This window comes from Bombina bombina, chromosome 4 (genome assembly GCF_027579735.1).
Source record: "Bombina bombina isolate aBomBom1 chromosome 4, aBomBom1.pri, whole genome shotgun sequence".
NCBI classification, from domain to species: Eukaryota; Metazoa; Chordata; class Amphibia; order Anura; family Bombinatoridae; genus Bombina; species Bombina bombina.
Genome location: NC_069502.1, coordinates 77,145,072 through 77,170,149, shown reverse-complemented (window position 1 = coordinate 77,170,149; position 25,078 = coordinate 77,145,072). Strand labels below are relative to the sequence as shown.

The 25,078-nt window shown below is 41.1% G+C and overlaps 1 protein-coding gene across 1 annotated transcript in view; it reads left to right on the top strand.

Annotated features, from left to right (window-relative positions):
- NCOA1 (nuclear receptor coactivator 1) overlaps window positions 1-25,078 on the top strand; it is a 581,392-nt gene that overhangs the window by 29,553 nt on the left and 526,761 nt on the right. The gene's annotated exons all lie outside the window — the stretch shown is intronic.

The window sequence follows — 25,078 nt, the reverse complement described above, 5'->3', positions numbered from 1 at the left end:
GTATTGATGCTACTTTAAATAAAAGCCAATCTGTACAATTTGAACAAATTTCACCAAACAGCGAGGGGAGAGTTATGCCGACTAACTCGCCTCACGTGGCAGTACCTGCATCTCCCGCCCGGGAGGTGCGTGATATTATGGCGCCTAGTACATCTGGGCGGCCATTACAGATAACATTACAAGATATGGCTACTGTTATGACTGAAGTTTTGGCTAAATTACCAGAACTAAGAGGCAAGCGTGATCACTCTGGGGTGAGAACAGAGTGCGCTGATAATACTAGGGCCATGTCTGATACTGCGTCACAGCTTGCAGAGCATGAGGACGGAGAGCTTCATTCTGTGGGTGACGGTTCTGATCCAAACAGATTGGATTCAGATATTTCAAATTTTAAATTTAAATTGGAAAACCTCCGTGTATTACTAGGGGAGGTTTTAGCGGCTCTTAATGATTGTAACACTGTTGCAATACCAGAGAAATTGTGTAGGTTGGATAAATACTTTGCTGTACCGGCGAGTACTGACGTTTTTCCTATACCTAAGAGACTAACTGAAATTGTTACTAAGGAGTGGGATAGACCCGGTGTGCCGTTCTCACCCCCTCCAATATTTAGAAAGATGTTTCCAATAGACGCCACCACACGGGACTTATGGCAAACGGTCCCTAAGGTGGAGGGAGCAGTTTCTACTTTAGCTAAGCGTACCACTATCCCGGTGGAGGATAGCTGTGCTTTTTCAGATCCAATGGATAAAAAATTAGAGGGTTACCTTAAGAAAATGTTTGTTCAACAAGGTTTTATATTGCAACCCCTTGCATGCATCGCGCCGATTACGGCTGCGGCAGCATTTTGGATTGAGTCTCTGGAAGAGAACCTTAGTTCATCTACGCTGGACGACATTACGGACAGGCTTAGAGTCCTTAAACTAGCTAATTCATTCATTTCGGAGGCCGTAGTACATTTAACCAAACTTACGGCTAAGAACTCAGGATTCGCCATTCAGGCACGTAGAGCGCTGTGGCTAAAGTCCTGGTCAGCTGATGTAACTTCTAAGTCCAAATTACTTAATATTCCTTTCAAGGGGCAAACTTTATTTGGGCCCGGTTTGAAAGAAATTATCGCTGACATTACAGGAGGTAAGGGCCACGCCCTGCCTCAAGACAAAGCCAAAGCTAAGGCTAGACAGTCTAATTTTCGTCCCTTTCGGAATTTCAAAACAGGAGCAGCATCAACTTCCACTGCACCAAAACAGGAAGGAGCTGTTGCTCGTTACAGACAAGGCTGGAAACCTAACCAGTCCTGGAACAAGGGCAAGCAGGCCAGGAAACCTGCTGCTGCCCCAAAGACAGCATGAACCGAGGGCCCCCGATCCGGGACCGGGTCTAGTGGGGGGCAGACTCTCTCTCTTCGCCCAGGCTTGGGCAAGAGATGTTCAGGATCCCTGGGCGCTAGAGATCATATCTCAGGGATACCTTCTAGACTTCAAATTCTCTCCCCCAAGAGGGAGATTTCATCTGTCAAGGTTGTCAACAAACCAGATAAAGAAAGAAGCGTTTCTACGCTGTGTACAAGATCTGTTATTAATGGGAGTGATCCATCCGGTTCCGCGGTCGGAACAAGGACAAGGGTTTTACTCAAACCTGTTTGTGGTTCCCAAAAAAGAGGGAACTTTCAGGCCAATCTTGGATTTAAAGATCCTAAACAAATTCCTAAGAGTTCCATCGTTCAAAATGGAAACTATTCGGACAATCTTACCCATGATCCAAAAGGGTCAGTACATGACCACAGTGGATTTAAAGGATGCTTACCTTCACATACCGATTCACAAAGATCATTACCGGTATCTAAGGTTTGCCTTCTTAGACAGGCATTACCAGTTTGTAGCTCTTCCATTCGGATTGGCTACGGCTCCAAGAATCTTCACAAAGGTTCTGGGTGCCCTTCTGGCGGTACTAAGACCGCGAGGAATTTCGGTAGCTCCGTACCTAGACGACATTCTGATACAAGCTTCAAGCTTTCAAACTGCCAAGTCTCATACAGAGTTAGTTCTGGCATTTCTAAGGTCGCATGGATGGAAAGTGAACGAAAAGAAGAGTTCTCTTTTTCCTCTCACAAGAGTTCCATTCTTGGGGACTCTTATAGATTCTGTAGAAATGAAGATTTATCTGACAGAAGACAGATTAACAAAGCTTCTAAATGCATGCCGTGTCCTTCATTCCATTCAACTCCCGTCAGTAGCTCAATGCATGGAGGTGATCGGCTTAATGGTAGCAGCAATGGACATAGTTCCCTTTGCACGTCTACATCTCAGACCGCTGCAATTGTGCATGCTGAGTCAGTGGAATGGGGATTACTCAGACTTGTCCCCTACTCTGAATCTGGATCAAGAGACCAGAAACTCTCTTCTATGGTGGCTTTCTCGGCCACATCTGTCCAGGGGGATGCCATTCAGCAGGCCGGACTGGACAATTGTAACAACAGACGCCAGCCTACTAGGTTGGGGCGCTGTCTGGAATTCTCTGAAGGCTCAGGGACAATGGAATCAGGAGGAAAGTCTCCTGCCAATAAACATTCTGGAATTGAGAGCAGTTCTCCATGCCCTTCTGGCTTGGCCCCAGTTAAAGACTCGGGGGTTCATCAGGTTTCAGTCGGACAACATCACGACGGTAGCTTACATCAACCATCAAGGAGGGACAAGAAGCTCCCTAGCAATGATGGAAGTATCAAAGATAATTCGCTGGGCAGAGTCTCACTCTTGCCACCTGTCAGCAATCCACATCCCGGGAGTGGAGAACTGGGAGGCGGATTTCTTGAGTCGCCAGACTTTTCATCCGGGGGAGTGGGAACTTCATCCGGAGGTCTTTGCCCAAATACTTCGACGTTGGGGCAAACCAGAGATAGATCTCATGGCGTCTCGCCAGAACGCCAAACTTCCTCACTACGGGTCCAGATCCAGGGATCCGGGAGCGGTTCTGATAGATGCTTTGACAGCACCTTGGAACTTCGGGATGGCTTATGTGTTTCCACCCTTCCCGCTGCTTCCTCGATTGATTGCCAAAATCAAACAGGAGAGAGCATCAGTGATTCTAATAGCGCCTGCATGGCCACGCAGGACTTGGTATGCAGATCTAGTGGACATGTCATCCTGTCCACCTTGGTCTCTACCTCTAAGACAGGACCTTCTGATACAGGGTCCATTCAAACATCAAAATCTAACTTCTCTGAAGCTGACTGCTTGGAAATTGAACGCTTGATTTTATCAAAACGTGGTTTTTCTGAGTCGGTTATTGATACCCTGATACAGGCTAGGAAGCCTGTTACCAGAAGGATTTACCATAAGATATGGCGTAAATACCTATACTGGTGCGAATCCAAAGGTTACTCCTGGAGTAAGGTTAGGATTCCTAGGATAATGTCCTTTCTACAAGAAGGTTTAGAAAAGGGTTTATCGGCTAGCTCATTAAAGGGACAGATCTCAGCTCTGTCCATCTTGTTACACAGGCGTCTGTCAGAAAATCCAGACGTCCAGGCCTTTTGTCAGGCTTTAGCTAGGATCAAGCCTGTGTTTAAAGCTGTTGCTCCGCCATGGAGTTTAAACTTAGTTCTTAACGTTTTACAGGGTGTTCCGTTTGAACCCCTTCATTCCATTGATATAAAATTGTTATCTTGGAAAGTTCTGTTTTTAATGGCTATTTCCTCGGCTCGAAGAGTCTCTGAGTTATCAGCCTTACATTGTGATTCTCCTTATCTGATCTTTCACTCAGACAAGGTAGTTCTGCGTACTAAACCTGGGTTCTTACCTAAGGTAGTCACTAACAGGAATATCAATCAAGAGATTGTTGTTCCATCCTTGTGTCCAAATCCTTCTTCAAAGAAGGAACGTCTTCTACACAATCTGGATGTAGTTCGTGCCCTCAAGTTCTACTTGCAGGCAACTAAAGATTTTCGCCAAACTTCTTCCCTGTTTGTCGTTTATTCTGGTCAGAGGAGAGGTCAAAAAGCTTCTGCTACCTCTCTCTCTTTTTGGCTTCGTAGCATAATACGTTTAGCCTATGAGACTGCTGGACAGCAGCCTCCTGAAAGAATTACAGCTCATTCCACTAGAGCTGTAGCTTCCACTTGGGCCTTTAAGAATGAGGCCTCTGTTGAACAGATTTGCAAGGCTGCAACTTGGTCTTCGCTTCATACTTTTTCCAAATTTTACAAATTTGACACTTTTGCTTCTTCGGAGGCTATTTTTGGGAGAAAGGTTCTTCAGGCAGTGGTTCCTTCTGTATAATGAGCCTGCCTATCCCTCCCGTCATCCGTGTACTTTTGCTTTGGTATTGGTATCCCAGAAGTAATGATGACCCGTGGACTGATCACACATAACAGAAGAAAACATAATTTATGCTTACCTGATAAATTCCTTTCTTCTGTTGTGTGATCAGTCCACGGCCCGCCCTGTTTTAAGGCAGGTAAATATCTTTTAAATTATACTCCAGTCACCACTTCACCCTTGGTTTCTCCTTTCTCGTTGATTCTTGGTCGAATGACTGGGAGTGACGTAGAGGGGAGGAGCTATATGCAGCTCTGCTGGGTGAATCCTCTTGCATTTCCTGTTGGGGAGGAGTTATATCCCAGAAGTAATGATGACCCGTGGACTGATCACACAACAGAAGAAAGGAATTTATCAGGTAAGCATAAATTATGTTTTTGTGTCTACAGCTGGATTCAAGCACAAACATGATAATAATTTAAACCATTTTCCTGATTTAATTGAATTAATATAGAGGCTATTTTTGGGAGGATCAGTGCACTAGAGAAGATGTCACATATCACCCAGTGAAACATGATACAGGCGTACTGGGTATATATTGCGGGTTTGGTTCCAGACCACCGCGATAAAGGGAATATAGTAATAAAGTCACACTCATTTTTTGTTTGTTTCCCAGGGCATATAAAAGTTATATTTACACAATACTGTAGTCTACAAAGGGCCAGATTTCACAAAGTAATGCGGACATGGGCGGCTTTGCGTCTAGTGGACAGCAATACTCTGCCCGTATTTATCATTACACACTAAGGCTAGCGCCCAGCCAATCGTGCGCAAGTAATGGCCATCATTCTCATTAGTCGGAAAAGTCCGGGGGGGATCGACATATGCCACATAACAGGTGGAAAAGTGAGTTAAGAAGCTGCGGCGTGATGAACGCGCTGCTTAAATCTCAGCTACCGTTTTACTTATGTGAATCTGCAAGCGATGGTGCTCTGACCCCTTAATAAACCTGGGCCTAGGTGTGCAATAGCCTTTATGTTTAAAAAATAAATAAATATGCATACCTTAAAGGGATACTGAACCCAAAATTTTTCTTCCATGATTCAGATAGAGCATGCAGATTTAAGCAACTTTCTAATTTATTTCTATTATCAATTTTTCTTCGTTCTCTTGCTATCTGTATTTGAAAAAGAACGCATTTAAACTAAGGAGCCAGCAAATTGTTGGTTCAGTACCACGGACAGCACTTGTTTATTGGTGCTGTCCAATCAGCAAGGATAACCACGGTTGTTCACCAAAAATGTGCCGGCATCTAAGCTTACATTCTTGCTTTTCAAATAAACATACCAAGAGAATGAAGAAAATTTGATAATAGGAGTAAATTAGAAAGTTGCTTACAATTGCATGCTCTACCTGAATCACAAAAGAAAAAAATTTGGGTTCAGTGTCCCTTTAATTAAAAAATACTTTATTGCTCAAAAATGCTACCATTATCTGAGCCTTCAGCTAGTCGTAATCTTTTTGCTGGTAATGTGTATATATAGGTACACATATATGTATATTTGTGTTTATATATGTATATATGTTGAAACAAATGGTGCCGATAGACTTGCGCGACACAGGTTTGCCACAAACCTTCAATTTGTTAAAAAAAACACAATATCTGCAAAGCCCAATAAGGCGAAACGCAATAAAATGAGGTATTCCTGTACAAGGGCTAGGGTGTACATTCTAATGAGGTGTCTCAAGCCAATAATACAATTGGCAATGTTAACATGATATCACTATTAGCTAGCAATGCACAGTGCAGAGCAGATATTTCGTCCTTCTCACCTTAATGTCAGTGACATTACCTCCACTGCAACGTACTCATTGTATATGCATGATCACTGTGTCAAATGTCCTAGGCAAAAAGAACGTTCCACTGCAGTGTCTCTCTTGCCATGCTGTCTGTGTTAAAAATATGTCACAGTCACCCATTTACCCTAGCCAAAGAGAGATGTAATTCCGCTCTTGCCTGCTGCGCTATATTTGGCTGCGCTCTATGTTAACCTCTTGTAGTCTACAGCAGCACTGTGTGATATCTGCACACAGCCTGGTGATCGAGATAAGGGGACCTAAAACTTAGATAGAGTTAAAAGAACATTAAACACCTTGAAATTGAGTTATAAAATTATGTGCAGTAAAAAAAACAACCATTTGCAATATCATTTCTTTCTTTATTCTGTCCCTTTTTCTTTTAATTTAATTATAAAAACTGTGGACTTTCCTATTCATGCGTAAAGTGGAAGTACAGACCCTAGACATAACACAGTCATTGGTTGCACACCATGGCCCATGATGCTCATGCACTTTAAAGGGACATGAAACCCAATATTTTTCTTTCATGATTCAGAAAGAGAATGCAATTTTAAACAACAATCCAATTTACTTCTATTATATAATTTGCTTTATTCTAGATATCCTTTGTTGAGGAATTATATCATGTGGGTGAGCCAATCACACAAGGCATTTATGTGCAGCTACTGAGCCTATTAAGATATGCTTTTCAACCAAGGATATCAAGAGAATGAAGCAAATTAGATACTAAAAGTAAATTAGAAAGTTGTTTAAAATTGCATGCTTGTTGTAAATCATGAAATAAAATATTTGGGTTTCATGTCCCTTTAAGCTGCCTGAGCATCATTGGAAATGTAGTTTCAAAACCTCTGGAGGGCCAAGGTTGATCATCCCTGCCCTAGTGACTCATTTATCACTGTTTCTATTTGGATTCAGCAGCATAGGAAACCTAAGTTACAATAGGGTGGCACCTATTACTGTATGGACTCTGCTCTTTGCACTTGTTTTTCCAGTATTTAAACTGCAAAAAATGTTTTTTCTTTTGCATGATGTACCGAGTCCACGGATTCATCCTAACTTGTGGGATATTGTCCTTCCTGACAAGAAGTAGCAAAGAGAGCACCACAGCAGAGCTGTCTATATAGCTTCCCCCTTAACACCACCCCCAGTCATTCTCTTTGCTGGTTCTAAGCAGGAAGAGTAAAGAGAAGAGGTGTTAAACTGTTAGTTTTATTTTATCTTTTTACCATGGGAGTGATCTGCTCAGTTCCAAAAGCAGAACAGGGGCAGGGGTTCTACTCCCTGTTTATAGTTCCCAAAAGTGGATTATGTGGATTTATCTCCATCTGGATCAAGAGACCAGAGACTCTCTTCTTTGGTGGTTGTCACAGGATCATCTGTCCCAGGGAATGTGTTTCTGCAGGCCAGAATGGATTATAGTGACGACAGACGCCAGTCTTCTGGGCTGGGGTGCAGTCTGGAATTCCCTGAAAGCTCAGGGTTTGTGGACTCGGGAGGAGGCTCTCCTACCCATAAATATTCTGGAATTAAGAGCGATATTCAATGCTCTCCAGGCATGGCCTCAGCTGGCTTCAGCCAGATTCATCAGGTTTCAGTCGGACAACATCACGACTGTGGCTTATATCAATCATCAGGGCGGAAAAAGAGTTCCTTAGCGATGATAGAGGTCTCACGGATAATCCAATGGGCTGAGGCTCACTCTTGCCATCTGTCAGCGATCTATATCCCAGGTGTAGAGAACTGGGAGGCAGATTTTCTAAGTCGTCAGACTTTTCATCCTGGGGAGTGGGAACTCCATCGGAGGTGTTTGCTCAGCTGGTTCGGCTATGGGGCACACCAGAGTTGGAACTGATGGCGTCTCGTCAGAACGCCAAACTTCCTCGTTACGGCTCCAGGTCAAGGGATCCTCAGGCTGTACTGATAGATGCTCTAGCAGTACCCTGGTTGTTCAACCTGGCTTATGTGATTTTGATAGCGCCTGCGTGGCCACGCAGGACTTGGTATGCAGACTGGTGGACATGTCATCCCTTCCACCATGGTCTCTGCCATTGAGACAGGACCTTCTGATTCAAGGTCCATTCAAGCATCCAAATCTAATTTCTCTGCAGCTGACTGCTTGGAGATTGAACGCTTGATTCTATCAAAGCAGGGTTTCTCTGAGTCAGTCATAAATACAGTGATTCAGGCTCGAAAGCCTGTTACCAGGAAAATTTATCTTAAGATATGGCGTAAATATCTTTTTTGGTGCGAATCCAAAGGCTTCTCCTGGAGTAAAATCAGGATTCCTAGGATTTTGTCTTTTCTCCAAGAGGGATTGGAGAACGGATTATCAGCTTGTTCCCTAAAGGGACAGATATCTGCTCTGTCTTTTTTGTTGCACAAGCGTCTGGCAGATGTTCCAGACGTTCGGGCTTTTTGTCAGGCTTTAGTTAGAATTAAGTCTGTGTTTAAACCTATTGCTCCGCCATGGAGTCTAAATTTAGTTCTTAGAGTTCTTCAGGGGGTTCTGTTTGAACCCATGCATTCCATAGATATTAAGCTTTTATCTTGGAAAGTTTTGTTCCTAGTTGCTATCTCTTCAGCTCGAAGAGTTTCTGAGCTATCTGCATTACAATGGGACTCTCCTTATCTTGTGTTCCATGCTGATGAGGTGGTTTTGCGTACCAAGCCTGGGTTCCTACCTAAGGTTGTTACTAACAGGAATATCAATCAAGAAATTGTTGTTCCTTCTCTGTGTCCCAATCCTTCTTGTAAGAAGGAACATCTGTTGCACAACTTGGACGTGGTTCGTGCTTTGAAATTTTATTTGCAGGCAACCAAAGATTTTCGTCAAACATCTTCTTTGTTTGTTGTCTATTCTGGAAAGCGTAGGGGTCAAAAGGCTACGGCGACTTCTCTTTCCTTTTGGCTGAAAAGCATCATCCGTTTGGCTTATGAGACTGCTGGACAGCAGCCTCCTGAAAGGATTACAGCTCATTCTACTAGAGCGGTAGCTTCCACATGGGCTTTTAAAAATGATGCTTCTGTTGAACAGATTTGTAAGGCTGCGACTTGGTCGTCGCTTCATACCTTTTCAAAATTTTATAAATTTGATACTTTTGCTTCTTCGGAGGCTATCTTTGGGAGAAAGGTTTTGCAAGCAGTGGTGCCTTCCGTTTAGGTTCCTGTCTTGTCCCTCCCTTCATCCGTGTCCTAAAGCTTTGGTATTGGTATCCCACAAGTTAGGATGAATCCGTGGACTCGGTACATTATGCAAAAGAAAACAAAATTTATGCTTACCTGATACATTTCTTTCTTTTGCGATGTACCGAGTCCACGGCCCGCCCTGTCTATTCAAGACAGATAGTATTTTTTTTATGTAAACTTCAGTCACCTCTGCACCTTATAGTTTCTCCTTTTCTTCCTTGGCCTTCGGTCGAATGACTGGGGGATGGAGTTAAGGGGGGATCTATATAGACAGCTGTGCTGTGGTGCTCTCTTTGCTACTTCCTGTCAGGAAGGACAATATCCCACAAGTTAGGATGAATCCGTGGACTTGGTATATCGCAAAAGAAAGAAATTTATCAGGTAAGCATAAATTTTGTTTTTTATTTTTTACCTAACTTTTCAGTATTAAATTCCTATGTATTGTTATTTATGTACCCATAAAGATTATCACAAGAAAACCCTATTTGTCTCTTAAAAAGCGGTGTGTAATATATATGGGTGCACTTAACAAGAGAGCTGATTAAGCTGACGCCGATACTGAGCAAAAATCCCAAAAGGCCTTGTGTTGTTTAAGAACGGAAACAATGTAAAAAACACTCTGTCCTTAACTACCGTAGATATCGTTTTACATACTCCGTTATGTTGCTCTAAAATAGCATAGGTCCTGCCGATATCGCAAGACCGCACTAAAGGCATAAAGCACTAGCACAGCTTTTGTTGGCGAAGCTGCGCTAGGAAACAAGGTACATTGGCCATTAAAGGCTTAAAGGGACATTAAACCTAAAAAACAATCCGTTATAATTCAGATAGAGAATACAGTTTAAACAACTTTCCAATTTACTTCTATTATCTAATTTGCTTCATTCTCTTGGTATCCTTTGTTGAAGAGGCAGCAATGCAATACTGGCAGCCAGTTGAGCACATCTGGTTAGCCAATAACATGAGGTTTATATTTGCAGCCACCAATCAGCAGTTCCCAAACCCACCTAGGTAAGATTTTCAACAAAGGATACCAAGAGAACAAAACTAATTAGATAATAGAAGTAAATTGGGACGATGTTTAAAATCGTATGCTCTATCTGAATCATTAAAGAAGAAAAATTGTGTTTCATGTCCCTTTGGTTAAAAATATTGGGCCAGATTACAAGTGAAGTGCAAAATATTGCTTTCGCAAGGGCGATATTTGCGCTCCACTTAGTAATACTAGGGCACGCAAATGTGTGCTCGTATTACAAGTTAGGCGCAATGCGAACGTGACCTTGCTTCTGAGAGAGCACTTCCATAGACTAGCGCAATGAAGGTGGTAAGTCGCGCAGCGATGGGCAATAAATGTTAAATATATATGTTTATGCTTATATACATATATAAATGTATGCATATTAACACATAAAAAAATATAATTTGGGGTCATTTATAAAATTAACCAGAGGTCTGATCTTTGGTTAATTTCATGAGCGCTAATTGCTACTGCTAGCTCGCAGTAGCAATAAAGCAGCCACTTGTAATGGCTTGTTATTTATCGCGCACCCGTAAACGTGCAAATTCACCCGTTTACAGGCACACAATAAATTAGTGCTACACTTATACTCTAGCCCATTATGTCTTGAATGATATGTTATTCTGGAGATACACAAAAGAAATGTCTTGTAATTACAGGGTGTTTACTGTCCCTTTAAACAATATATATATATATATATATATATATATATATATATAATTTAATTTTTCCCCACAGGCTAATCTTTTCTTTGTATGATTCTATCTAATACTTATTTTGGGTTTAATGTGCCTTTAAGGCACATTGGGTGTCCAATGACCTGGGTTTTTCAAGCCCTGTAGTAAACTAGGATTGGTAATTCTAACAAACTATGTGTAATTTTGAACATTATTTTTCAGATTGTTAGTCTAAAGAGAGCTGGGGGTTTGTAACTTTATATGTGCTGCAGAATAAAGCAAACAATGCTCTGTGTCTATTTAAAGAGAGCTATAGAGCTCAGCTGTCTTTTTCTGACCTATGACCAAGTGCTAAATAGTATCTTGACCTGGGAATAAGACCTAGAATCTTATAACGTAGCTACAGCTTCCTGCCACAGTGTAACAAATGCTGTAAGGTTGACAAGACCTGTGTACAGAACCCAATCAGTCACTCGGCCTTTTGTAGAAACTGTCTTGTTTCAGGAATCTGTTACAGTTGTTGCTGGTAACCTTTACAGATATGCAATAACTTCCCAGCCTTCTCTGTAAACAACTTATGTTTTTGTAGGGATAATACATAGTTTAGCATGATTTTTTTTCTATAAATGGTTTTGGGACCGCTCTATACATCACTAAACTGCAGAAAGGAATGGTAAGAAATATATAAACTGTAGGACACTACAATTATTATTATTTTTTAAAAAACAACATGGTTTTAATAAAGAAAAATATTTTTTTTAGAGCTGCTTTAGGTTTATATACCCAGAGTTTCAGAAGTTTTATTTACAATCAGTTATTAATGAGACAGAGAAATGTTTTTCTTATTTTTAAATGGACAGGAAACCCAAATGATTTATTTTATGATTCAGATAGAATATACAATTTTAATCAACTTTCCAATTTACTTCTATTATGTAATTTGCTTCATTATTTAGTTATCCTTTGTTCAAAAACATAAGCTTGATAGGCTCAGCACCTGGACGCTATTTGCTGATTGGTGGCTGCATATTACATATGTGCAGCCACAAATTGGCATATAGCACCCAGGTTCTGAGCCTACCTACCTATGCTTTTCAACAAAGGACACCTAAATAATGAAGAAAATTAGATACAAGAAATAAATTGGAAAATTTATTAAAATTGTATGTTCTCTCTGAATCATGAAAGAGATAAATTGGTTTTCCTGACCCTTTCATGTGTTACCAATGATGTATTTTACCTGCTGGAGTATATTAAATTGTTAACAGATTGCTTGTTTATCTTTATTTCTTCTGTTATGTGTGATCAGTCCACGGGTCATCATTACTTCTGGGATATAACTCCTCCCCAACAGGAAATGCAAGAGGATTCACCCAGCAGAGCTGCATATAGCTCCTCCCCTCTACGTCAGTCCCAGTCATTCTCTTGCACCCAACGACTAGATAGGATGTGTGAGAGGACTATGGTGATTATACTTAGTTTTTATGACTTCAATCAAAAGTTTGTTATTTTACAATAGCACCGGAGCGTGTTATTACTTCTCTGGCAGAGTTTGAGGAAGAATCTACCAGAGTTTTTTACTATGATTTTAACCGGAGTAGTTAAGATCATATTGCTGTTCTCGGCCATCTGAGGGAGGTAAAAGCTTCAGATCAGGGGACAGCGGGCAGATGAATCTGCATTGAGGTATGTAGCAGTTTTTATTTTCTGAATGGAATTGATGAGAAAATCCTGCCATACCGTTATAATGACATGTATGTATACATTTCAGTATTCTGGGGATGGTATTTCACCGGAACTACTCTGTTAAAAGTCACTAATCCTTTTAATAAGTATTTATCATGTTAAACGTTTTTGCTGGAATGTAGAATCGTTTACATTTCTGAGGTACTGAGTGAATAAATATTTGGGCATTATTTTCCACTTGGCAGTTGTTTGCTTTTAATTGTGACAGTTTCGTTTCTCTTCACTGCTGTGTGTGAGAGGGAGGGGCCGTTTTTGGCGCTCTTTGCTACGCATCAAAAATTTCCAGTCAGCTACTCTTATATTTCCTGCATGATCCGGTTCATCTCTGACAGATCTCAGGGGTCTTCAAACTTCTTTGGAGGGAGGTAGATTCTCTCAGCAGAGCTGTGAGAATTTTATATTGACTGTGAATAAAAACGTTGCTCTGTAATTTTTTATGTCAAATTTAATTATTGTTATTTTACTAATGGGAACAAACCTTTACTAAAAGTTGTGTTGTTTTAAAGTTTGATGCTATAACTGTTTTTCAGTTCATTATTTCAACTGTCATTTAATCGTTTAGTACCTCTTGGAGGCACAGTACGTTTTTGCTAAAAAAGATTATAACCAAGTTGCAAGTTTATTGCTAGTGTGTTAAACATGTCTGACTCAGAGGAAGATATCTGTGTCATTTGTTCCAATGCCAAGGTGGAGCCCAATAGAAATTTATGTACTAACTGTATTGATGCTACTTTAAATAAAAGTCAATCTGTACAATTTGAACAAATTTCACCAAACAGCGAGGGGAGAGTTATGCCGACTAACTCGCCTCACGCGGCAGTACCTGCATCTCCCGCCCGGGAGGTGCGTGATATTATGGCGCCTAGTACATCTGGGCGACCATTACAGATAACATTACAAGATATGGCTACTGTTATGACTGAAGTTTTGTCTAAATTACCAGAACTAAGAGGCAAGCGTGATCACTCTGGGGTGAGAACAGAGTGCGCTGACAATACTAGGGTCATGTCTGATACTGCGTCACAGCTTGCAGAGCATGAGGACGGAGAGCTTCATTCTGTGGGTGACGGTTCTGATCCAAACAGATTGGATTCAGATATTTCAAATTTTAAATTTAAATTGGAGAACCTCCGTGTATTACTAGGGGAGGTTTTAGCAGCTCTCAATGATTGTAACACCGTTGCAATACCAGAGAAATTGTGTAGGTTGGATAAATACTTTGCGGTACCGGCGAGTACTGACGTTTTTCCTATACCTAAGAGACTAACTGAAATTGTTACTAAGGAGTGGGATAGACCCGGTGTGCCGTTCTCACCCCCTCCAATATTTAGAAAGATGTTTCCAATAGACGCCACCACTCGGGACTTATGGCAAACGGTCCCTAAGGTGGAGGGAGCAGTTTCTACTTTAGCTAAGCGTACCACTATCCCGGTGGAGGATAGCTGTGCTTTTTCAGATCCAATGGATAAAAAATTAGAGGGTTACCTTAAGAAAATGTTTGTTCAACAAGGTTTTATATTGCAACCCCTTGCATGTATCGCGCCGATTACGGCTGCGGCAGCATTTTGGATTGAGTCTCTGGAAGAGAACCTTAGTTCATCTACGCTAGACGACATTACGGACAGGCTTAGAGTCCTTAAACTAGCTAATTCATTCATTTCGGAGGCTGTAGTACATTTAACCAAACTTACGGCTAAGAACTCAGGATTCGCCATCCAGGCACGTAGGGCGCTGTGGCTAAAATCCTGGTCAGCTGATGTTACTTCTAAGTCCAAATTACTTAATATACCTTTCAAGGGGCAGTCTTTATTTGGGCCCGGTTTGAAAGAAATTATCGCTGACATTACAGGAGGTAAGGGCCACGCCCTACCTCAAGACAAAGCCAAAGCTAAGGCTAGACAGTCTAATTTTCGTCCCTTTCGGAATTTCAAAACAGGAGCAGCATCAACCTCCACTGCACCAAAACAGGAGGGAGCTGTTGCTCGTTACAGGCAAGGCTGGAAACCTAACCAGTCCTGGAACAAGGGCAAGCAGGCCAGGAAACCTGCTGCTGCCCCAAAGACAGCATGAACCGAGAGCCCTCGATCCGGGACCGGATCTAGTGGGGGGCAGACTTTCTCTCTTCGCCCAGGCCTGGGCAAGAGATGTTCAGGATCCCTGGGCGCTAGAGATCATATCTCAGGGATACCTTCTAGACTTCAAATTATCTCCCCCAAGAGGGAGATTTCATCTGTCAAGGTTGTCAACAAACCAGATAAAGAAAGAAGCGTTTCTACGCTGTGTACAAGATCTGTTATTAATGGGAGTGATCCATCCGGTTCCGCGGTCGGAACAAGGACAAGGGTTCTACTCAAACCTGTTTGTGGTTCCCAAAAAAGAGGGAACTTTCAGGCCAATCTTAGATTTAAAGATTCTAAACAAATTCCTAAGAGTTCCATCGTTCAAAATGGAAACTATTCGGACAATCTTACCCATGATCCAAAAGGGTCAGTACATGACCACAGTGGATTTAAAAGATGCTTACCTTCACATACCGATTCACAAAGATCATCACCGGTACCTAAGGTTTGCCTTCTTATACAGGCACTACCAGTTTGTAGCTCTTCCATTCGGATTGGCTACGGCTCCAAGAATCTTCACAAAGGTTCTGGGTGCCCTTCTGGCGGTACTAAGACCGCGAGGGATTTCGGTAGCTCCGTATCTAGACGACATTCTAATACAAGCTTCAAGCTTTCAAACTGCCAAGTCTCATACAGAGTTAGTTCTGGCATTTCTAAGGTCGCATGGATGGAAAGTGAACGAAAAGAAGAGTTCTCTTTTTCCTCTCACAAGAGTTCCATTCTTGGGGACTCTTATAGATTCTGTAGAAATGAAGATTTACCTGACAGAAGACAGGTTAACAAAGCTTCTAAATGCATGCCGTGTCCTTCATTCCATTCAACACCCGTCAGTAGCTCAATGCATGGAGGTGATCGGCTTAATGGTAGCGGCAATGGACATAGTACCTTTTGCACGCCTACACCTCAGACCGCTGCAATTGTGCATGCTAAGTCAGTGGAATGGGGATTACTCAGATTTGTCCCCTACTCTGAATCTGAATCAAGAGACCAGAAATTCTCTTCTATGGTGGCTTTATCGGCCACACCTGTCCAGGGGGATGCCATTCAGCAGGCCAGACTGGACAATTGTAACAACAGACGCCAGCCTACTAGGTTGGGGCGCTGTCTGGAATTCTCTGAAGGCTCAGGGACTATGGAATCAGGAGGAGAGTCTCCTTCCAATAAACATTCTGGAATTGAGAGCAGTTCTCAATGCCCTTCTGGCTTGGCCCCAATTAACAACTCGGGGGTTCATCAGGTTTCAGTCGGACAACATCACGACTGTAGCTTACATCAACCATCAGGGAGGGACAAGAAGCTCCCTAGCAATGATGGAAGTATCAAAGATAATTCGCTGGGCAGAGTCTCACTCTTGCCACCTGTCAGCAATCCACATCCCGGGAGTGGAGAACTGGGAGGCGGATTTTTTGAGTCGCCAGACTTTTCATCCGGGGGAGTGGGAACTTCATCCGGAGGTCTTTGCCCAAATACTTCGACGTTGGGGCAAACCAGAGATAGATCTCATGGCGTCTCGCCAGAACGCCAAACTTCCTCACTACGGGTCCAGATCCAGGGATCCGGGAGCGGTTCTGATAGATGCTTTGACAGCACCTTGGAACTTCGGGATGGCTTATGTGTTTCCACCCTTCCCGCTGCTTCCTCGATTGATTGCCAAAATCAAACAGGAGAGAGCATCAGTGATTCTAATAGCGCCTGCATGGCCACGCAGGACTTGGTATGCAGATCTAGTGGACATGTCATCCTGTCCGCCTTGGTCTCTACCTCTAAGACAGGACCTTCTGATACAGGGTCCATTCAAACATCAAAATCTAACTTCTCTGAAGCTGACTGCTTGGAAATTGAACGCTTGATTTTATCAAAACGTGGTTTTTCTGAGTCGGTTATTGATACCCTGATACAGGCTAGGAAGCCTGTTACCAGAAAGATTTACCATAAAATATGGCGTAAATACCTATACTGGTGCGAATCCAAACGTTACTCCTGGAGTAAGGTTAGGATCCCTAGGATATTGTCCTTTCTACAAGAAGGTTTAGAAAAGGGTTTATCAGCTAGTTCATTAAAGGGACAGATTTCAGCTCTGTCCATCTTGTTACACAGGCGTCTGTCAGAAAATCCAGACGTCCAGGCCTTTTGTCAGGCTTTAGCTAGGATCAAGCCTGTGTTTAAAGCTGTTGCTCCGCCATGGAGTTTAAACTTAGTTCTTAACGTTTTACAGGGTGTTCCGTTTGAACCCCTTCATTCCATTGATATAAAATTGTTATCTTGGAAAGTTCTGTTTTTAATGGCTATTCCTCGGCTCGAAGAGTCTCTGAGTTATCAGCTTTACATTGTGATTCTCCTTATCTGATTTTTCACTCAGACAAGGTAGTTCTGCGTACTAAACCTGGGTTCTTACCTAAGGTAGTCACTAACAGGAATATCAATCAAGAGATTGTTGTTCCATCCTTGTGTCCAAATCCTTCTTCAAAGAAGGAACGTCTTCTACACAATCTGGATGTAGTTCGTGCCCTCAAGTTCTACTTGCAGGCAACTAAAGATTTTCGCCAAACTTCTTCCCTGTTTGTCGTTTATTCTGGACAGAGGAGAGGTCAAAAAGCTTCTGCTACCTCTCTCTCTTTTTGGCTTCGTAGCATAATACGTTTAGCCTATGAGACTGCTGGACAGCAGCCTCCTGAAAGAATTACAGCTCACTCCACTAGAGCTGTGGCTTCCACTTGGGCCTTTAAGAATGAGGCCTCTGTTGAACAGATTTGCAAGGCTGCAACTTGGTCTTCGCTTCATACTTTTTCCAAATTTTACAAATTTGACACTTTTGCTTCTTCGGAGGCTATTTTTGGGAGAAAGGTTCTTCAGGCAGTGGTTCCTTCTGTATAATGAGCCTGCCTATCCCTCCCGTCATCCGTGTACTTTTGCTTTGGTATTGGTATCCCAGAAGTAATGATGACCCGTGGACTGATCACACATAACAGAAGAAAACATAATTTATGCTTACCTGATAAATTCCTTTCTTCTGTTGTGTGATCAGTCCACGGCCCGCCCTGTTTTAAGGCAGGTAAATATCTTTTAAATTATACTCCAGTCACCACTTCACCCTTGGTTACTCCTTTCTCGTTGATTCTTGGTCGAATAACTGGGACTGACGTAGAGGGGAGGAGCTATATGCAGCTCTGCTGGGTGAATCCTCTTGCATTTCCTGTTGGGGAGGAGTTATATCCCAGAAGTAATGATGACCCGTGGACTGATCACACAACAGAAGAAAGGAATTTATCAGGTAAGCATAAATTATGTTTTTGTCACATGAAATAGCTGTATTTGCCTATTGTATCCCCACCTATACTGAAATTGCAATACATAATGGGACAGTAAAGTGAAAATTAAATTTTTGTGGATCAGATAGAGCGTGCAATTATAAACAAGTTTCCAATTTACTTCTATTATCAAATTGTTTTTGTTCTCCTGGTATCCTTTGTTAAAGCGTAAACTTGGGTAGGATACAGAACCTCAGAAACGAGCACATGTCTTTAGCACTCTATAACAGTAGTGTTTGCAACAATGTTTGTAGCAATGGTACAAACCTTCTTAAGAGTGGATTACAACAGAGCAACTCTTGGCAGGGCCCTCTACCCATTCAATCCCTTTAATTGTTTTCTTGTACTCCCCTTTGTTTATAGCACTGCGGAATATGTTGGCGCTCTACAAATAACCGATAATAATAATGGTATACATAGTTGCAAACACTGAAGCAAATTTGATAATATAAATACTTTGGAAAGTTGCTTAAAGGGACACTCAATCAAAATTAAACTTTCATTATTCAGATAGAGCATGCAATTTTAAACAACTTTCCAATTTACTTGTGCACAGTCTTTTTAGATTTATACTTTTTGAGTCACCAGCTCCTACTGAGCATGTGCAAGAATAAGTGTGTATGCATTTGTGAATGGCTGATTGCTGTCACATGGTACGTGTATGCATTTGTGATTGGTTGATGGCTGTCACATGGTACAGGGGGAGTGGAAATAGACATAACTTTTAAAATTGTCAGAAAAAAATCTACTCATTTGAAGTTCAGACTAAGTGCTATTGCATTGTCTTGTTATCTTGCATTTGTTGATTATGCAAATCTACTGTGTTGACTGGTCCTTTAAAACAGTTTTTTTATCTGAATCATGAAAGTTTGATTTTGACTTTACTGTTTATAAAAAAGATACGTAAACAAGAAGGTTTATAATAAATTTAGCTTAAAGTGTGTGTGTGGGGGGGTGACAGAGAGATACTAAAATGTTAATTTTCCATTGATCTTTTTAAGGTCCTTATAATCAAAGTTTTGCTGGGCTAGATGTTTTAAAACACACAGATACTTCTAGGGGATTCTCTCAGGGATTTATCTAAAAAAGGGGCTGTCCCTGCGAGTTGCAAGATCAGATTACACTGTTTTCAGCCTATAGTATATTTGCTTCTTTTTTCATTTAAATATGGTTTTCTAGTAGGGCAATAACTGTTTTTTGAATTTTGACACAATCTCACTACCTTTTAGTGTACAAGGAAAAAAATTGAGATCTGCAGGAGGGGAATGTTTAGGTAATACCTGGCAGAGAAATTTCACCTAAGCCTATGGAACACCTCAGTTAAAGGGACACTGAACCCAAATTTTTTCTTCCGTGATTCTGATAGAGCATTCAATTTTAAAGGGAATGTAAATTTTGATGCTAAAGTGCCCGGTTTTTAAAACTTTGATTAAAAACAGGGGCACTTTAATTCATCAAAATTTACATTTCACTCCTATTGTGAGAAAAAAACTTACCTTTTAATCTTCACAGCAGCTCCAGCTTGCTCCGGTCTCACAAGCCATTTCTGATGTCAGAAATGATTGATAGGTCATCCTCCAATCACAGCTTCCCCCCCGGGGGATTCAGTGTCTGATTCACTGCTGTGATTGGAGGAAGCCGATGCCTCATTTTAGACCCAGGAAGAGGCTGTGAAACGGGAGGAGGAAGCTGGAGCTGCTGTGAAGATTAAAAGGTAAGTTTTTTTTCACAGCAGGAGTAAAATGAAAATTTTGATGAATTAAAGTGCCCCTGTTTTTAATCGAAGTTTTAAAAACCGGGCACTTTAGCATCAAAATTTACATTCACTTTAAGCAACTTTCTAATTTACTCCTATTATTAAATTGTCTTCATTCTCTTGATATCTTTATTTGAAATGCAAGAATGTAAGTTTAGATGCCTGCCCATATTGGTCAACAACCTGGGTTGTTCTTGCTGATTGGTGACTAAATTCATCCACCAATAAAAAAAAGTGCTGTCCACAGTTTTGAACCAAAAAAAAAGCTTAGATGCCTTCTTTTTCAAATAAAGCTAGCAAGAGAATGAAGACAAATTGATAAAAGGAGTAAATTAGAAAGTTGCTTAAAACCCCCCCAAAAATATTTTGTGATTCAGATAGAGAATACAATTTTAAGAAAGTTTCCTTCTATTTACTTCTATTATCAAATTTGCTTTGTTCCCCCAATTTTCTTTGTTGACGAGATACCTAGGTAGGCATCTGAAGCACTACATAGCAGGAAATAGTGCTGCCCTCTAGTGCTCTTGGAAATGGATAACATTCTTGCAAAACTGCCGCCATATAGTTCTCTAGACATATGTACGCTCCTGAGTTTACGCACCTGCTTTTCAACAAAATATACCAAGAGAACAAAGAAAGTTCATAATAGAAGTAAATGAGAAAGTTGTTTAACCTCTTGAGTGCTTACGACGGCTCTGACGTCACAAATTGTCTCACTCAGTCTCCCACCTTGAGGGAGATCTGGAGGCTTCCACCCGCTCCTACCCCGACGATCAGGCCTGTATAGTGACAGGCATCGCTGGGGCTTCACGTTTTGCACAGTGACGTCACGCGCAATGACGTGATGATGTCACCACGCAACTTTATTTAAAATTAACAATGGACAACATAGGGAGATGGGGGCATGCTGCTTAGATGCCTATATCCCAGGCCTCTAAGCAGCTACAGACCCCCCAGACCCTGTAAAAAAAAAAAAAAAAAAATTTATGTAAAAACATTAAAAAAAAATTCAGCTTAGAACCCAGGTGGGAAAGTGCTTAGCACTCAAAGGGTTAAGATCGTATGATCTATACATAGTAGATGAGGTTGAAAAAAAAGTCCATCGACTTAAACCTATACAAATCTTAATATACTTAGAAAAGATCTCCAGTTGAGTTTAAATTAATCCCTTTAAAAATATGACCCATTTAACCATTTGAGTGCTAAGCACTTTCCCACCTGGGTGCTAAGCTGTTTAAAGGGTTTTTTATTTTTTAAAATATTTTTTATTTTTAACTTTTTTTCACAGATCCCTAAGACGTATACTGCTGGAAAGGTTAGTCAATTACCTTTCCAACGGTCGGTCTTGGAGGTCTGTAGCTGCTTAGATGCCTAAGATACAGGCTTCTAAACAACATGCCCCCTTTTCTTATACATTGTTATTTTTCAATAAAATTGTGCGGTGACATCATCATGTCGTGGCGCGGTGACGTCACTGCGCATAATGTGAAGCCCCGGCGATGCCTGTCACTAAACAGGCCCGATCACTGGGGTAGGAGCGGGAGGGAGCCCACAGATCTCCCTCAAGGTGGGAGAGACCTAGCGACGACTCTGAACCGTCGTTAGCACCTGAGTGGGAAACTCTGCGACAGCTCAGAGCCGTCGTTGGCACTGAAAGGTTTAACACAAGCTATCATATCCCTGAATTCTGTTTCTAGCCAGAAATGTTTTAAACCCATTTTTAAATGTATCTAAGTTATTGGCATTTACTACCTCCTTAGGTACTAATTTGATTGCTCTTACAGTGAAAAAAACGTTGACGTTCCAGGAGATTAAATCTCCTTTCCTCCAGCCTTAAATTGTGACCTCTTGTCGCAAACAATTTTCTTTGAATAAACAGAGTTTCTGCCTTCTGTGTATATATTTATATAAAATAATCATGTCACCTTTAAGCGCCTTTTTGCTAGAGAAAACAGACCCAGTTTGACTAGCCTCTCCTCGTAGCTTAAATTCTCCATTCCCCTTATTAGCTTTGTGGCTCTTCTCTGAACTTTTTCTAAGTCTGCAATGTCATTTTTTTTTAGTTCGGTCCCCAGAACTGCACTCCGTACTCAAGGTGAGGTCTTACCAGGGATTTATATAGTGACAGAATTAAGCTTTCCTAACTTGCATCAATGCCTCTTTTAAAACATGGTATCTTATTATCCTTAGAAGCCGCTGCCCTGCATTATGTGCCCATAATTAGCTTGTTATCTAATACTACTCCCAAATCCCTTTCCTCCTCTGTTTGGCTAAACCTAGTCCCATTTAAATAATACATTGCCTACTTATTTTTACTTACAAAATATAGAACTTTGCATTTTCCCTTAGTAAATCTCAATTTCCATTTACCTGCCCATTCTTCTAATTTTTGTAGATCCCCTTGTAAAGCAAGGTTATTCTGCTCTGACCTAATGAACTTACACAACTTTGTATCATCTGGAAAAATAAAGATGTTGCTATTTAATCCTTGCTCCAAGTCATTAATAAAAACATTAAAAAGAACAGGGCCCAGTACTGATCCTTGGGGGACTCCACAGAATACCTGTGTCCTATCCGAGTATGATCTGTTTACTACTACTCAATGCTCCCTGTCTTTTATCCAGTTATTTATCCATGAGCTAACATTTTCAGCTATCCCCAGTCCCTTAAAGGGACACTGAACCCAAATTTGTTCATTTGTAATTCAGAAAGAGCATGCAATTTTAAGCAACTTTCTAATTTACTCCTATTATAAATTTTTCTTCGTTCTCTTGCTATCATTATTTGAAAAAGAAGGCATCTAAGCTTTTTTTTGGTTTCAGTACTCTGGACAGCACTTTTTTTATTTGTGGATGAATTTATCCACCAATCAGCAAGGACAACCCAGGTTGTTCACCAAAAATGGGCCGGCATCTAAACTTACATTCTTGCATTTCAAATAAAGATACCAAGAGAATGAAGAAAATTTAATAATAGGAGTAAATTTGAAATTTGCTTAAAATTTCATGCTCAATCTGAATCACGAAATTAAATTTTTGGGTACAGTGTCCCTTTAATTTTGTACATTAATCTCTCTTTGCAAAATCCAAGTAAATCACATCCATCGATTCACCTTTATCTATATTTTTACTTCCTTCCTTGTAGAATCTAATTAGATTAGTTTGACATAATCTATTTCTCATAAAACCATGCTGTTTCGAACTCATAATCTTGTTTACATGCATAAAAGCTCAAAAGTATTGTGTGTGTGTATGTGTATATATATATATATATTTCTCTTGTTAAGTGTATCCAGTCCACGGATCATCCATTACTTGTGGGATATTCTCCTTCCCAACAGGAAGTTGCAAGAGGATCACCCACAGCAGAGCTGCTATATAGCTCCTCCCCTCACTGCCATATCCAGTCATTCTCTTGCAACTCTCAACTAAGATGGAGGTCGTAAGAGGACTGTGGTGTTTTATACTTAGTTTATTTATTTCTTCAATCAAAAGTTTGTTATTTTTAAATGGTACCGGAGTGTACTGTTTATCTCAGGCAGTAGTTAGAAGAAGAATCTGCCTGAGTTTTCTATGATCTTAGCAGAAGTAACTAAGATCCTTTGCTGTTCTCACATATTCTGAGGAGTGAGGTAACTTCAGAGGGGGAATAGCGTGCAAGTTTTCCTGCAATAAGGTATGTGCAGTTAAAATATTTTTCTAGGGATGGAATTTGCTAGAAAATGCTGCTGATACCGAAGTAATGTAAGTAAAGCCTTAAATGCAGTGATAGCGACTGGTATCAGGCTTATTAATAGAGATACATACTCTTATAAAAGTGTATTTTAAAACGTTTGCTGGCATGTTTAATCGTTTTTTACATATGTTTGGTGATAAAACTTATTGGGGCCTAGTTTTTTCCACATGGCTGGCTTGAATTTTGCCTAGAAACAGTACCCTGAGGCTTCCCACTGTTGTAATATGAGTGGGAGGGGCCTATTTTGGCGTTTTTTTTGCACAGCAAAAATTACAGACACAGACATCCAGCTTCTTCCTGCATGATCCAGGACTTCTCTGAAGGGCTCAAAAGGCTTCAAAAGTCGTATTGAGGGAGGTAAAAAGCCACAGTAGAGCTGTGGCAGTTGTTGTGACTGTTTAAAAAACGTTTTTGTCATTTGTTATTCCGTTTTTGGTATTAAGGGGTTAATCATCCATTTGCAAGTGGGTGCTATGCTCTGCTAACTTTGTGTTTCTTAAAGGCGCAGTAACGTTTTTTATATTGCTTGTAAACTTGTTTTAAAGTGTTTTCCAAGCTTGCTAGTCTCATTGCTAGTCTGTTTAAACATGTCTGACACAGAGGAACCTACTTGTGCATTATGTTTGAAAGCCATGGTGGAGCCCCATAGGAGAATGTGTACTAAATGTATTGATTTCACCTTAAACAGTAAATATCAGTCTTTATCTATAAAAGAATTATCACCAGAGGGTTCTGTCGAGGGGGAAGTTATGCCGACTAACTCTCCCCACGCTAATATGGCGCCAATTACATCAGGGACGCCCATAGCGATTACCTTGCAGGACATGGCTGCAATCATGAATAATACCCTGTCAGAGGTATTATCTAGATTGCCTGAATTAAGAGGCAAGCGCGATAGCTCTGGGGTTAGGAGAGATACAGAGCACGCAAATGCTGTTAGAGCCATGTCTGATACTGCATCACAGTATGTAGAACATGAGGACGGAGAGCTTCAGTCTGTGGGTGACATCTCTGACTCGGGGAAACCTGATTCAGAGATTTCTAATTTTAAATTTAAGCTTGAGAACCTCCGTGTATTGCTTGGGGAGGTATTAGCTGCTCTGAATGACTGTAACACAGTTGCAATTCCAGAGAAATTGTGTAGGCTGGATAGATACTATGCGGTGCCGGTGTGTACTGACGTTTTTCCTATACCTAAAAGGCTTACAGAAATTATTAGCAAGGAGTGGGATAGACCCGGTGTGCCCTTTTCCCCACCTCCTATATTTAGAAAAATGTTTCCAATAGACGCCACTACACGGGACTTATGGCAGACGGTCCCTAAGGTGGAGGGAGCAGTTTCTACTTTAGCAAAGCGTACCACTATCCCGGTTGAGGACAGTTGTGCTTTTTCAGATCCAATGGATAAAAAATTGG